This window comes from Martes martes (genome assembly GCF_963455335.1).
Source record: "Martes martes genome assembly, chromosome: 2".
NCBI classification, from domain to species: domain Eukaryota; kingdom Metazoa; phylum Chordata; class Mammalia; order Carnivora; family Mustelidae; genus Martes; species Martes martes.
The window spans coordinates 186959521-186972799 of NC_137889.1; positions in this window are offsets into that span (position 1 = coordinate 186959521).

The following is a 13279-nucleotide window of genomic DNA, read 5'->3' on the forward strand; positions in this document are numbered from 1 at the left end:
CATCGAAAAGGATCTGCTTTTTATACCAATTGAACTAATAATCTAATAGTGATTATTAAACTTTGAATAACAATAAAGAATGACAACCCCAACAGTTTCCATATAAACTCAGTATAAACAGCATCTGTAACTGTGATTCCCAATTCTTAATTGTCCATTTATTGAAGCTTATAGAAGAGAACCCAAAAGTAGTAAGGCCTAAAACCAGCTTATTTGTAAGGAAGGGGTTGAGTCTAGAACTTATATTAAAAAAGTAAATCCTGACCATACAATCCCTAAATCTTGATGAAAGATTTGTTCTTAAATAATATGAAAATATGATGTGGTTTATCATTTGAAATTTATATATAGGGTTTAGTATAGCACTCCTTAGCCACTAGAGTTAAATGAATATACCTCCTAAAACTATTTTAAAATCAGAAGCAAGCGAACAAGGAACAAAAACAAAAACAAGGAATAATGACATTGTCAATCTTTCTCCCCCCACTCGCCGCCCCCCAACCCTGCACACACACACTGGGCTCTCCATCTTCCCTTCTGCTATGAGAAGCCAGTCTGAGTGAGGGTAAATTTGTACCTGCAGATCTTTGAGCAGCAATTCTAAGACAGACTAATTAAGATTTGGAGTAGAGCCCATGACTTATTCATCTTTATATCACTTCCATGATCCAATGAACATAGTAGAAAGTCCAGAGTATCTTGTTAAATGAATAAATTAAAACTAACCCAAGTATATTCATGGTAAAAAGTATTTACTATTACAATTTACTCAGATTACAGATAAAAATGTTACTTCGCCTACAAAGAAAAATGGCCAAGGTACAGTGTATTCTCCCACCCTAAATAATGAGTCTTGGGCTAAGGTAACCTTGAAGTTTCATACCTGATTTATTCACCTTCCCGGATTTGCTCTTAGCTCTGTGGGACTCTGACTCTTTCCTCTGCACCTGGACCCAAATAAAGGACCATGTTTTGAGACATGTTAAGTGCCTTCTCAAGAGAGAATATAACTGGGGCACCTGGGTGGCTCAGGGGGTTGGACCTCTGCCTTTGGCTCGGGTCATGATCTCAGGGTCCTGGGATCAAGACCTGCATCGGGCTCTCTGCTCAGCAGGGAGCCTGCTTCCCCATTTCCCTCTCTGCCTGCCTCTCTGTCTGCTTGTGAACTCTGTCAAATAAATAAATAAAATCTTAAAAAAAAAAAAAAGAGAGAGAGAGTATAACTATAAGGAAATGTGTAGGATTTCATGTATCTTGGGGGTAATATTTGCTCAGTGAGAGAGGGGATGGCATGTACTTAAATCCCTTGTCCCTCCTCTTTGGAGATATCCCCAGTGAATAAGTAATCAGTTTAGTGTTCCAGGGGAAGCTTTAGAGATGTTGTAACATACCACTTTGTATTTTATTTCTCTCCTTCCCAGCTTCTTTCTTTTCTTTCTTTCTTTTTTTTTTTTTTTTTTTCCTTTTCTCACTCAAATTTTTCTGGGATTCTAGTCTCTGGTAGAGAGTTACCAATTGAGTTTTGTGTTAGGCTGCTTTCCAGGTATCTCTGACTAAGATAATTTTCATTCTTAAGGGCCAACGCATGGAAAATGACAATTCAACTCTGCAGAACCAATAACGATTGCAAATTACAAAATGCTCTCCTCAAAGAAATTGCCATCAAACAATATACATTAATATTCCACTTGAACCTAAGAAATCAAATACATGGGGCCTAAGACTCACATAGATCCGGAAGGTATCCTTAGCAGAAATAAAGTTTTATCTAAGACTGGGACTTAGCAAATTATAGGATAATTTATTCACAAATATTTAATGCACATATAAGTGATTTTAGACTGAAATTTGAAGACCAAGAGTAATAAACTAATAAGTGCATTTTCAAAATTAGAGGAATATGGATATCTGAGGAATAGATACTATAGATACCTGAGGGAAATTCCCATTATTTTTCTTCAAAAGCAGTGACAAAAATTTACTTTGATCATGTTCTCTCTTGAGTTCATCTCAGGCTCTTGTTCGGTTGAATTTAAGAGAACTTTATGAAACCCGATGAACAGAATTTTGAACTTGTTAATAAGAATATCCTGGACATTACTCTAACTATATTGTGTTTCTTCTTGAGTTAGAAGAGGGGTACTTGATAAGAAAGAAAACAAAACAAAACAAAACAAAAAACAAAGGATTCCTAGACCTAAAGTCATTTCATAATTACAATAAAGATATTGGATTAAGAAGCCTAGGCATACATAAGTGATATCCTAGTAAAATCATTAATCCGGGTTAACTGATATGAATGCCCTTCTCCTTCAAGGTCAACTGCTTAAATGTTGTGCAATTGCACAGGAACCTGAGTAAGAAGGGCTGTACTTTAGGTTCAGTGAGCTTCTCTTGCCCTTTGAAATTCCTAATACTTTTGTGAAAATGGGCCCTGCATTTTCATTTTCAGTTGAAACCCCACAAATTATGCAGCCAGTCCTGCACAACTTAAAAGCTTAATTGGTGGATTCAGCCTTATTCTTTAGCAGATTTTTAATTCCCAGAGTTTGGAGGGCAAGGGCCTAAGAAAATAAATAATTAAAGTGATTCTGAGATTTATATCAAAATAATCCTTACTTTTTTTCCATTCTAAACTTTGATTTGTCTTTGGCTTGGAGGCCCCATAAGTAGGTCATTGCTTAAAAGTTTAGGGACTGGATATCTCTGTCTCTTTATGTATTTAGCTTCTGTCTTTGTTATGTTCCCAAGAGCCTCATCATTTACATTACTTTTTGCCCCTTCCCCATATTTCTGGGTCATGATCTCTTGCTCTACTTAAGACTTTTATAAAAAAGAAACAGATTTTTCACATTGCCTTAAGATGAGTGGGAGATTAATTTTAAGATACATAAGGTTTCAATTTATATACTCTAGGGATGGTCTAGTTCCTCTGAGAGTCTCTCATTCTTTTGAAAGCCATGTAGCCTTCTTTATTGTGTCTTTGATTATGTAAAAATATATGTCTTTCATGATGACTTCCTAATGTTATCTCATGATTGTTCTTCTTACCACTTCCTAGTTATAGCATGCTCTGTAAATTGTTATTTTGATATCTCTTAATTTAGGTATCACAGAGAGAACTTGGTTGGCCTACCCATCTAAGGCAGGACATGTCAGGTTAACTTTGCACTCTACGGATCAGAGGCACATGCCAGGTAGCATCAAGCCTCGTTAGTAAGGCCCAGGAATAGAATTATGTGGTACGCAGCATGACTTGCTACTAAGAGCTATGATTTCTATCAGAACTAGGTGATAGCAAATGTATCTGACACATAAGTTAAAAATCCTGCCTCAGAATATGGATTCAAAAGTCTCCATGGCAGTAGCTAGAATTCTATTTTTTTTAAAGATTTTATTTATTTATTTGAAAGAGAATGAGAGAGAGAGAGAGCATGAAACAGGGGAGGGTCAGAGAAAGAAGCAGACTCCCCACCAAGCAGGAAGCCCGACGTATGACTCCATACCGGCACTCCAGGATCATGACCTGAGCCAAAGGCAGTCGCTTAACCAACTGAGCCACCCAGGTTACCAGGTAGAATGCTACAGGATCTTCCTTGCTGCTAGTTATGAGATATAAAGATTCCTTGCTATACTTTTCAATGATCACTATAATTTTTCATGCTGAGCACCTATTGCTTGAATTCATATCTCCCTGCCGAGCAAGGAGCCTGATATGGGACTCAATCCCACAACCCTGGGATCATGACCTGAGCCAAAGGCAAATGCTCAACCAACTAAACCACCCAGGTGTCCCCATTCAATATATTTTGATTTGAGAATAAAATAACTATGTTTTGTACTGACTTCCAGTTATTTTATTTATAATCAAAACATTTCAGCAAGTAAGCTAACAAAAAGCATATTGACATTTTCTTTTTCTTTAATTTTTAAAAATATTTTAATTATTTTATTTTTCTAGCTATTTTAATAAAATGTTATATCTTGATTTTGGCCTTAAAACTCCAAATTCTCTCCTTTTTGCTATATTTCATAAAGTATCAAATTTGAAGTTCAAGGTACAAAAAATGCTTATCATTTTATATTCCTGTGGTCTATTGTAGAACATAGCTTAATGTCTGCCATTTGTAGGTTCTGGATCCTCTACACTTTTCTTATTCTTTAGATATAAGCTCAGTTTATGAAGTAATTTCAGTAATTTCAGTTTAACATAATTTATCTACAAAAAGATGCAAAAGAAGTACCAGATTTGGATATCACTGATAAGTAAAGAGTCTTTTTTTTTTTTTCAGTAATTCGATGTTGCAGTTGTGAGAACATTTTCTGAGAAAATAATGGAATACTTATTATATAAAGTAACATGCGCTGTACAATATACAGGTATACCTTTTAAAAATAAAAGTCAAGAAGCAAAAAAAAAAAGTCAAGAAGCATGTGTACAAAGATTTTATAAAGGAAAGGAACCTCATTTTATAGAAAAAAATGATTAAACAAAGTTTCTTGCATAATACTGGAAAATTGTTTTAAAATAAAAATAACTGCAACATCGAATTATTTCAGAAGCCAAAGACAGAGCTACAGACTAGGTTGTGGGAAAAAAAGAAAAAAAAAAAAAAACACTTTCAAGGAACATGAAAGCTACAGACCAGTTTTTTAGTGTATCTAGATACTGTGCTGTGTTTTTTGTCTGTTTTGCCTTTTTTAAGAAAAGCCATCTTGGCTCCTCTTCTCAATTTCTAGCATTTGGTCATTTAGATAAAGGTGTCAATGCTCACTTGCTTAAGTAATTGTATTCAAATGATTTTTACTGCCTAAATATGATCTCACTGCTGGATATTGCCTATGGTTTAGAGTGCACAGCACAAGGCATTTAAATGACAAGGTATTTGCTTCCAACTTGAATCTTGCCTGAAGAGAGTAACAGGCAATGTCTAGCTTCATTACCTTTTAGGGGTTTAATGTACAATATTTATTGGCGTTGCTACTTTCTCAGTGTCCATAGCAATTCTTCTGTCCCATTTAGTAGCTGTTTGTGGTAAATGCTCTTGCGTCCTCTGGTTTGATAGTATTTCTACATTTATCAGTATGTAGAATAGTAAAATAAGAAGGGCTTTGCCTAGTTCCCGGAAATTTCACTCTACTGTATCATAGGATCTATGTGTTGGAACATATGTATAGGTGTGTATGCATATGTATGTGCACAGCAATTGATAGCAACTAAGTTCTAGTCTCTACTATTATTTGTAGCCTCTCAGACTTGGTCCAGTTATTTAATTTATACGAACCTGTTTCCTTACCTATGAAACAAACTATTTTTGGAGCTAAAGTCTGCTCTGTATTCCTGTAGTATACAGGATGCTCTGAACTTTCTAGAGGCTAATAAATATTTGTTTACCAGACAGATTAAAGCAAGGGATTATATCAGATGATCTTTTAAGGATTGTTCTAGCTCAAGGAACAGTCAGTTATTTATGACGTCAATTTTCTTTTTTCGAAGCAAATAGCAGAGAAATGTAAACATATATGACAAAAGGAAGATAGTTGTACATTATTTTACATTTAATGTCTTAACCACTAAGGACTGAGGTTTCTGGATTCAATTTGAAGTAGCTTATGGTAATGATATTTCTTTTTGGATATCTATGTTCACAAGTTATAGACATTTGAATGAAGTGAAATTGTGTGTATACACATACACAAACATGTCACACACACACACAAATATACACATATCAGAAATAAGTCCTTGAGTTTCCTATCTTAAGTAAGATGTAAAAAGGATTGTTTAACTTAGGTCACATTAAGAAGTAACAGTTGCTTAAAGCATTAATCATGCCCTAGACTCTGTGTAAAATGATTTCTATGTATTATCTCACTGTATGGTCATAAAAATTTATGTACTAATTTTATTTTATTTTATTTTATTTTTTTATGTACTAATTTTATTATCCATATTTTACAGATGAGAACACTGAGGCTTAATGTGATTAAGTTATGAACAAATTCTCAGAGTTGTGGTTGGCAGCTCAATATTCTTTCCAAAATTTTTCTGACTCTAGAATAAATGCTCATACCCTATATACCACTTTGCAGTCGGTCCCATGCTTCATTAATTTCTATTGCATTTCATCCTCAAAAGGAAAAAAAAAAGTTTCCGTTTGTGTTTTAACTGAAGAAGCTATTTTCTTCACTTTCATTTTTTAAAATACCACCTATACCATGCAAAGTAACATAATTACTTATTGGGAAATATATCTTCTTTTCTACTAACTTGAAAGAGTAGATTAATGAAAGTATTTGAGTTGTGAAGTCATCTTTCCAAGGACAAAATGAGTAAGAGGAGACCATAGATCTACCACCATTTCTGTAATTAATTAAGTGCAATTTTGGACATGGACTACACCATTGAAATTATTCAGTACTCGGATTCTATATGACTAAATATTTCAAATGAAGATATTGTGTTAGATTACTTCCCATTGTCCTATCAACCCCCAAATGTGTGTTTTTATGTGTTTTCATGAAGAGTCTCAGATAGATGACCCATTTGCTTAATTAAGAACCACCAACCTCACCAAACTGATTCAGTTCATTTTCTACCAAATACTTATTTACTATTGTGTTGATACAGGCTAGGAATCAGAAACTTGACTTGATTGTATATTTTCTTTGATCTATAATGTTGAGTATTATGTTCCAAGCTTTCAATTGTCCCTACTTTATCTAGGAAACAACCATGCAAACTAAAATTCTAAAATAATTGCAAGTGTTCCGTATATGGTTAAATATTAAGATTTAGGATTTGCTTGCACAAAACTAGGGAATAACTAGTGTTTTATTATTATTATTATTATTATTATTATTAATTTTGAGAGAGAGAGAGAGAGAGAGAGCAGTAGGGAGGGCCAGAGAGAGAGAGAAAATCTTAGGCAGACTTCACATGCAACACGGAGCCCAACATAGGGCTTGATCTCATGATCCTGAGATCATGATCTGAGCCAAAAGCAAGAGTCAGATGCTTAACTGATGGAGCCACCCAGGAACCCCTTAAATTTTATAATTATTAGAAAATGTTTAGAAATATCTTTTTAGAAGTTCGTAAGTTTGGTGTGTTTTTTAAATTATTTTATTACCATGATACTATGAATTTTAATATAAAACATCTATTCCAACATACCATTTGCTGGAAACCATATGTTTATAGAGGAAACCATTGCATATATTATGATACTTATAACATAAAATGACAAAACCACAGGTATAATAGAAAAAAATAAACAAACATGTTCGCATGTGGGCATGATGTTACATCTTGTTTTTAATTGTACCATGTTTAAGCTCGAAATAGGGGGCACCTGTGTTGCTCAGTTGTTAGGCATCTGACTTTGGCTGGGGTAATGATCCCAGGGTCCTGGGATTGTGCCCCACATCAGACTCCCTGCACAGCGAGGAACCTGCTTCTCCCTCTCCTACTCTTTCCATGTCTCTCTCTGTCAAAGAAATAAATTTTAAAAATCTAAAAAAAAAGAGAGCTTAAAATAGTTGATGTAAATGTAGAGTGTATAAGAAGGTTATGACAGGGTGCCTGGGTGGCTCAGTCATTAATCATCTGACGTCAGCTTAGGTCATGATCCCAGGGTCCTGGGATCAAGCCCCGCATTAGGCTCCCTGCTCACCGGGAAGCCTGCTTCTCCCTCTCCCACTCCCCCTGCTTGTGTTCCCTCTCTCACTGTGTCTTTCTTTGTCAAATAAATAAATAAAAGTCTAAAAACAAAACAAAACAAAACAGAAACAAGGAATGTTATGACCAAACAACTAAGCCTGAATCCCACCTATTTTAGAAAAGTTCATTAATTAATTTGACCCATTTTGTTGATCTCCTCCCTGTCATAGTCTTTGGCCAGATAAAATGAGAACAAAGTCCTTGCCAGCAAAAAAGATTTATCTGGGACTTAGTATGTGCAATTACTCTACTAAATCTTTATATGCATTTTCTCAACAATTTTATTGATGAGATTATAATTATTATACAAGTTTTATGAATAATAAAATCAGAGAACATATCCAACATATATAAGGACTCCTCAAATTAAACAATGAGAAGACAAGAAAATTATTTTAATGGTCAGAAGAGCTGAACATATAAATGACATTGAACACATAAAAATGGCAAATAAGTATATCAAAAAAGTATTCAATAATATTTGTGATTAGGAAAATGCAAACCAAACACAATGAAATACTACTACCTACATATTAGAAAGACTAAAATACAAATCAGAACAACAACAACAAAAAATTTAATGATACCAGTTACTGGTGAAGATACGAAGCGATAGGAACTCTCACTGAAGGTGGGAATTAAGTCTAGTACAGCCACTTTAGTGAACAAGAAAGTTAAACATTATCTTACTATAGAATCAAGTGGTCATGCTCCTAAATATTTACCACACTTATTTAAAGCTTATTTCTGCAGAAAAACCTGCATATAAGTAATTATAGAAATTTTATTCAAAATCATCAAAAACTGGAAGGAGCCAAGATATCTGTCCAGGTGAAGAGATACACAAAGTGTGGAGAATACATACAATTAAATAATATTCAATGATAAAACCAAATGAACTATTAAACTACAGAAAGACCTGAATGAGGTTTAAATGCATATTGTTAAATGCTACCTGAAAAGAAGCCAGTCTGAAAAAGCAACATACTGTCTGTTTGAAATTTTGGAAAAGGCATAGCTATTGAAAGGATAAACGTGTTAGTGGTAACTAGGTGTTCTGGGCTGGGGAGAGTGAGTGAAGAGGTTAAACAAGTGAGGAGAAAGGAATTTTTGAGGACAATGAAACTATTCTGGAGGGTACATAATACTTTGGATTCATCAAAACTCATAAATGTACAGTACAAAGAGTAAATCTTAATATATACAAATTTTTAAAGGATTAGTGAGATAGATGACTTAGTGGTGAATTCCACCAAACACTTAATGAAGAAATATCTTAATCCTTATACACTTCCAAAAAAAAAAGGAGAACAGGGAATGTGTTCCCTAATACCTTCTGAAAGTCAGTATTACCATTATACCAAAACTAGATAAGGGCATTACATGAAAATAAACTATAGGCCAATATCCCTTATTTTTTTTTTTTAAGATTTTATTTTTCCATTGGAGAGAGAGATAGTGAAAGAGAGAGAGAGGGGAGAAGGTCAGAAAAAGAAGCAGACTCCCTGTGGAGCTGGGAGCCCAATGGGGGACTCAATCCTGGCACTCTGGGATTATGACCTGAGCCGAAGGCAGTTGACCAACCAACTGAGCTACCCGGTGCCCCCAATATCCCTTAATAATATAAATGCAAAAATTCTCAACAAAAAACTAGCATTATAAATCTAGAAGAATTTAAAATAACGTACATACCTTGACTAAGTTAGGTCTAATTAAGGAATGTCAGATTTTTGCACTATAAGATAATGAATGACAGAAATAACATATTAACAAAATCAAGACAGAAATAAAAAGGTTCATCTCAATAGACACAGATTAAAACACATACACACACACACACACACATACACGACAAAATCCAGCACCCTTTCATGATAAAAACACTAGAAAAATCCCTGGAAGACAGGGCCTCCTGGGTCACTCAGTTGGTTGGGAGTCTGCCTTGCACTCAGGTCATGATCTCAGGGTCTTGGAATCGAGTCCCACATTAGGCTCCCTGCTCAGTGGTAAGTTTACCTCCGCCTCTCCCTCTGCATCCTCTCCCCCACTCATTCTCTCTCTCTCTCTGTTTCTCTCTGTGTCAAATAAAAAAATAAATAAATAATCTTTAAAAAAAAAAAAAAAAAAACAACTGGAAGAGAATTTCCTTAAAATCTAAGTCACACTTTCTTGTGAAAGAATGTTTTCCCCTGATGATCAGGAACAAGGCAAAACAGAGCACCCTTGCCAACATTTATGTTATTTTTTTTTTCCTTTCCTTTCCTTTTCTTTCTCTTTTCATTTTCCTTTTCTTTTCTTTTTCCTTTTCTTCTCTTTTTTCCTCTTTCTTACTTTCTGTCTGGGAGAAGGAAGGAGTCTTCAGCAGACTCTGCACTGAGCATGGAGCCCAACTCAGGGCTTGATTTCCCAATCCTGAGATCACAACGTGAGCCAAAACCAAGAACCAGATATTCAACGGACTCTGCCACCCAAGCATCTCTATGTTATTTTTCAATGTACTGTAGGGTCTAAGTAGGACTGTTAGGCAAGAAAAGGAAGAAAGGGAAGAAGTAAAATTATTTTTATTTATAGATGGCATTATGTGTGTGTGTGTGTGTGTGTGTTTGTATGAAATGTCCTCAAATCCACAAAAATCTATTAGAACTAATAAAAATGTTTAGCAAAATTACAGAATACAAGCTGAATATTTTAAAAAGTTGTACTTTAATACACTAGCAATAAACAATTTGAAAATGAAATTAAGAAAATTCCATTTGTGTTAGTATCAAAAGGAATAAGATACTTGGGAATAAGTTTAACACAAGCACAATACTCATACAGTAGAAACTAAAATAAAACATTGTTTAAATAAATTAAATATCCCCTAAACAATGGAAATGCATATCTTGGTTACAAATCAGAAGACATAATATAAAGACAACAATAATTCAAAAATTGATTTATAAACTTAATGCACTCATCATAAAAATTCCAATAACTATTTTTTTCAGAAGTACAAAAGCTGATCCTGAAATTCATATAGATGTTCAAGGAATCCAGGCTAACAAAAACAGTCTTGCAATAGAACAAAGTTAGAGGATTTGTACTTTCCAACTGCAAACCTAACTAGTAATTAGAGTAATCAAGATAACATAGAACTGGCATAAAGATAGAGATAAAGAACAATGGAATAGAATTGAGATTTCAGAGATAAACCCCTGGCCAATTGATTTTGATGGAGGTGTCAAGGGCATTCAATGCAGATGGCACTGTTTTCAACAAATGGTTCCAAGACACCTGGATATCAACATGCAATAGACTGAATTTGAATCCCTATTTTACAACATATATAAAAACTAACACAAAATTGCTAAAAAAACAAAAAGAATAAAAAAACTGCAAATGATTGCTAAAATTATATAACTCTTAGAAGAAAAAAAAAATCTATAAATCTTTTGACCTTGGGTTAGTTGATGGATTCCGAGGTATGACACAAAAGCATGACCGAGAACAACTTAAATAAATAAACAGGACTTCATTGAAAGCAAAAGCTTTTATGCTTCAAAGCACACTATCAAAAAAGTGAAAAGACAAATCTACATCTGATAAGAGTCTAGTATCCAGAATGTATAAATATCTTTCACATCTCAACAATAAAAAGACAGATAACTCACTTAAAAATAAGCAAAGGATTTAGATAGATATTTCCATAAGGATGATATACCAATGGTCAATAAACACATAAAAAGATACCCAACACCATTAGTTGTTAAAAAATGCAAATGAAAATTATAAGGTACTATTTTACACCCACCAGGGTGGTGGCTATAATAAAATAAATGGAAAATAACAAGTGTTGATGAGCATGTGGATAAATTGAAACTCTGATCTACTGCTGATAGAAATGTAAAATGGTACAGGGCCTATGGAAAACTGTTTGTCAGTTTCTCAAAAAGTTAAACATCAAGTTGTCAGACGACCCAGAAATTTTACTCTAAGATATCAAAGAGAATTAAAAACAAATGAAGAATTTACATATGGATGTTTATAGCAGTATTATTTAAAATAGCCAAAAAGTGAAAACAATGCAAATCCTCATCAGCTGATGAATAGAAAAATAAATTGTGGTATAATACAATGGAATAAATATACTTAATGCAATAAAAAGAAATGCAGCATTGATATATACCACAATAGGGATTAATCTAGAAAACATTATGCTAAATGAAAGAAACCAGTCACAAAGACCTACATATTTTGAGATTCAATTTGTAATGAATATCCAGAGTAGAGGAGTCTATTGGGACAGAAAATAGATTAGTGGTTGCTGGGGATGAACATAGGGCAGAATGGGAAGTGACTACTACTTGGTTCAGAACTTTTTTTGTAGTAGTGATAAAAAATTCCAGAATTAGACAAAGGTAATAGCTGTAAAACCTGTCAAGTACACTAAAAATTAGTGAAACATGGTGCACCTGGGCGGCTCAGTCGTTAAGCGTCTGCCTTCAGCGTCCTGGGATTGAGCCCCGCATTGGGCTCCCTGCTCGACGGGAAGCCTGCTTCTCTCCCTTTCCCACTCCCCCTGCTTGTCTTCCCTCTCTCACTGTGTCTCTCTCTGTCAAATAAATACATAAAATCTTTAAAAAAATAAAAAATAAATAAAAATTGGTGAATCATACACTTTAAAATAAATAGTTTCATGGTATATAAAGTACATCTCAATTAAAAGAAGTAATTTGTCATTTCTATACATTATATGTAAGACTCCTGACAGAGCATCACTAACTAACATCACTTCTATGGTAAAAATAAAATTCAATCTCATATTGAGATTTTTGAGAATTGAGAATCTCATATTGAGATTTTTTAAGAATTGAGAATCTCAATTTGCAATAATGAGAATAATTTTTCAGAAAATGCTTCCAAATTATGGAATTATGCTAATCTAAATATGATATATGAAGAAGTTACTATGCCTTAAAACACCTTAATGTAATACATAATACTTTTTGGTTTGGGGGATTCTGGAGAGCTGATGCTGTGACTTTTCACTTTGAATACAAATGAATTTTTTATATATTTTTTGAAAAAGTTAAAGAAGTTTTTGAATATTGAACAATGCACTCTACTTTCTACATTGTGCATTGTGTTTCTTGAATGTGCTTAATAAACGATCACATCAGTATCATAAAATAATGTATAACAGAAGTGTCTAATTCAAACAGTTTTTTAGCACAATAGTGTCTATAATCAGGACTAGATATAATCCTCAGTACACAAACTCAGGTATTCAATGAGTTGTAATCTGATTACTTGATTATTTGATATTTTGATTTTCTAAAACAATTTAATTGTCATACATCTGCATGGGTGGTGTCATTTTTATCATAATACATTCTCTGTGTTTACATACATAGACTCTTGTTTCCCTGATGGCTCAGTTCAAGTTCTACAAGGTTTACATCACCCTGAGGAGTGAGGGAGGAATATCTCATTCTGAATCCCACCCCGCTATCACTAGAATGTAATTTCTGCAAAGGCAAGATTTTTGAGTGCATTGATTGCTGCTGTGCCTCA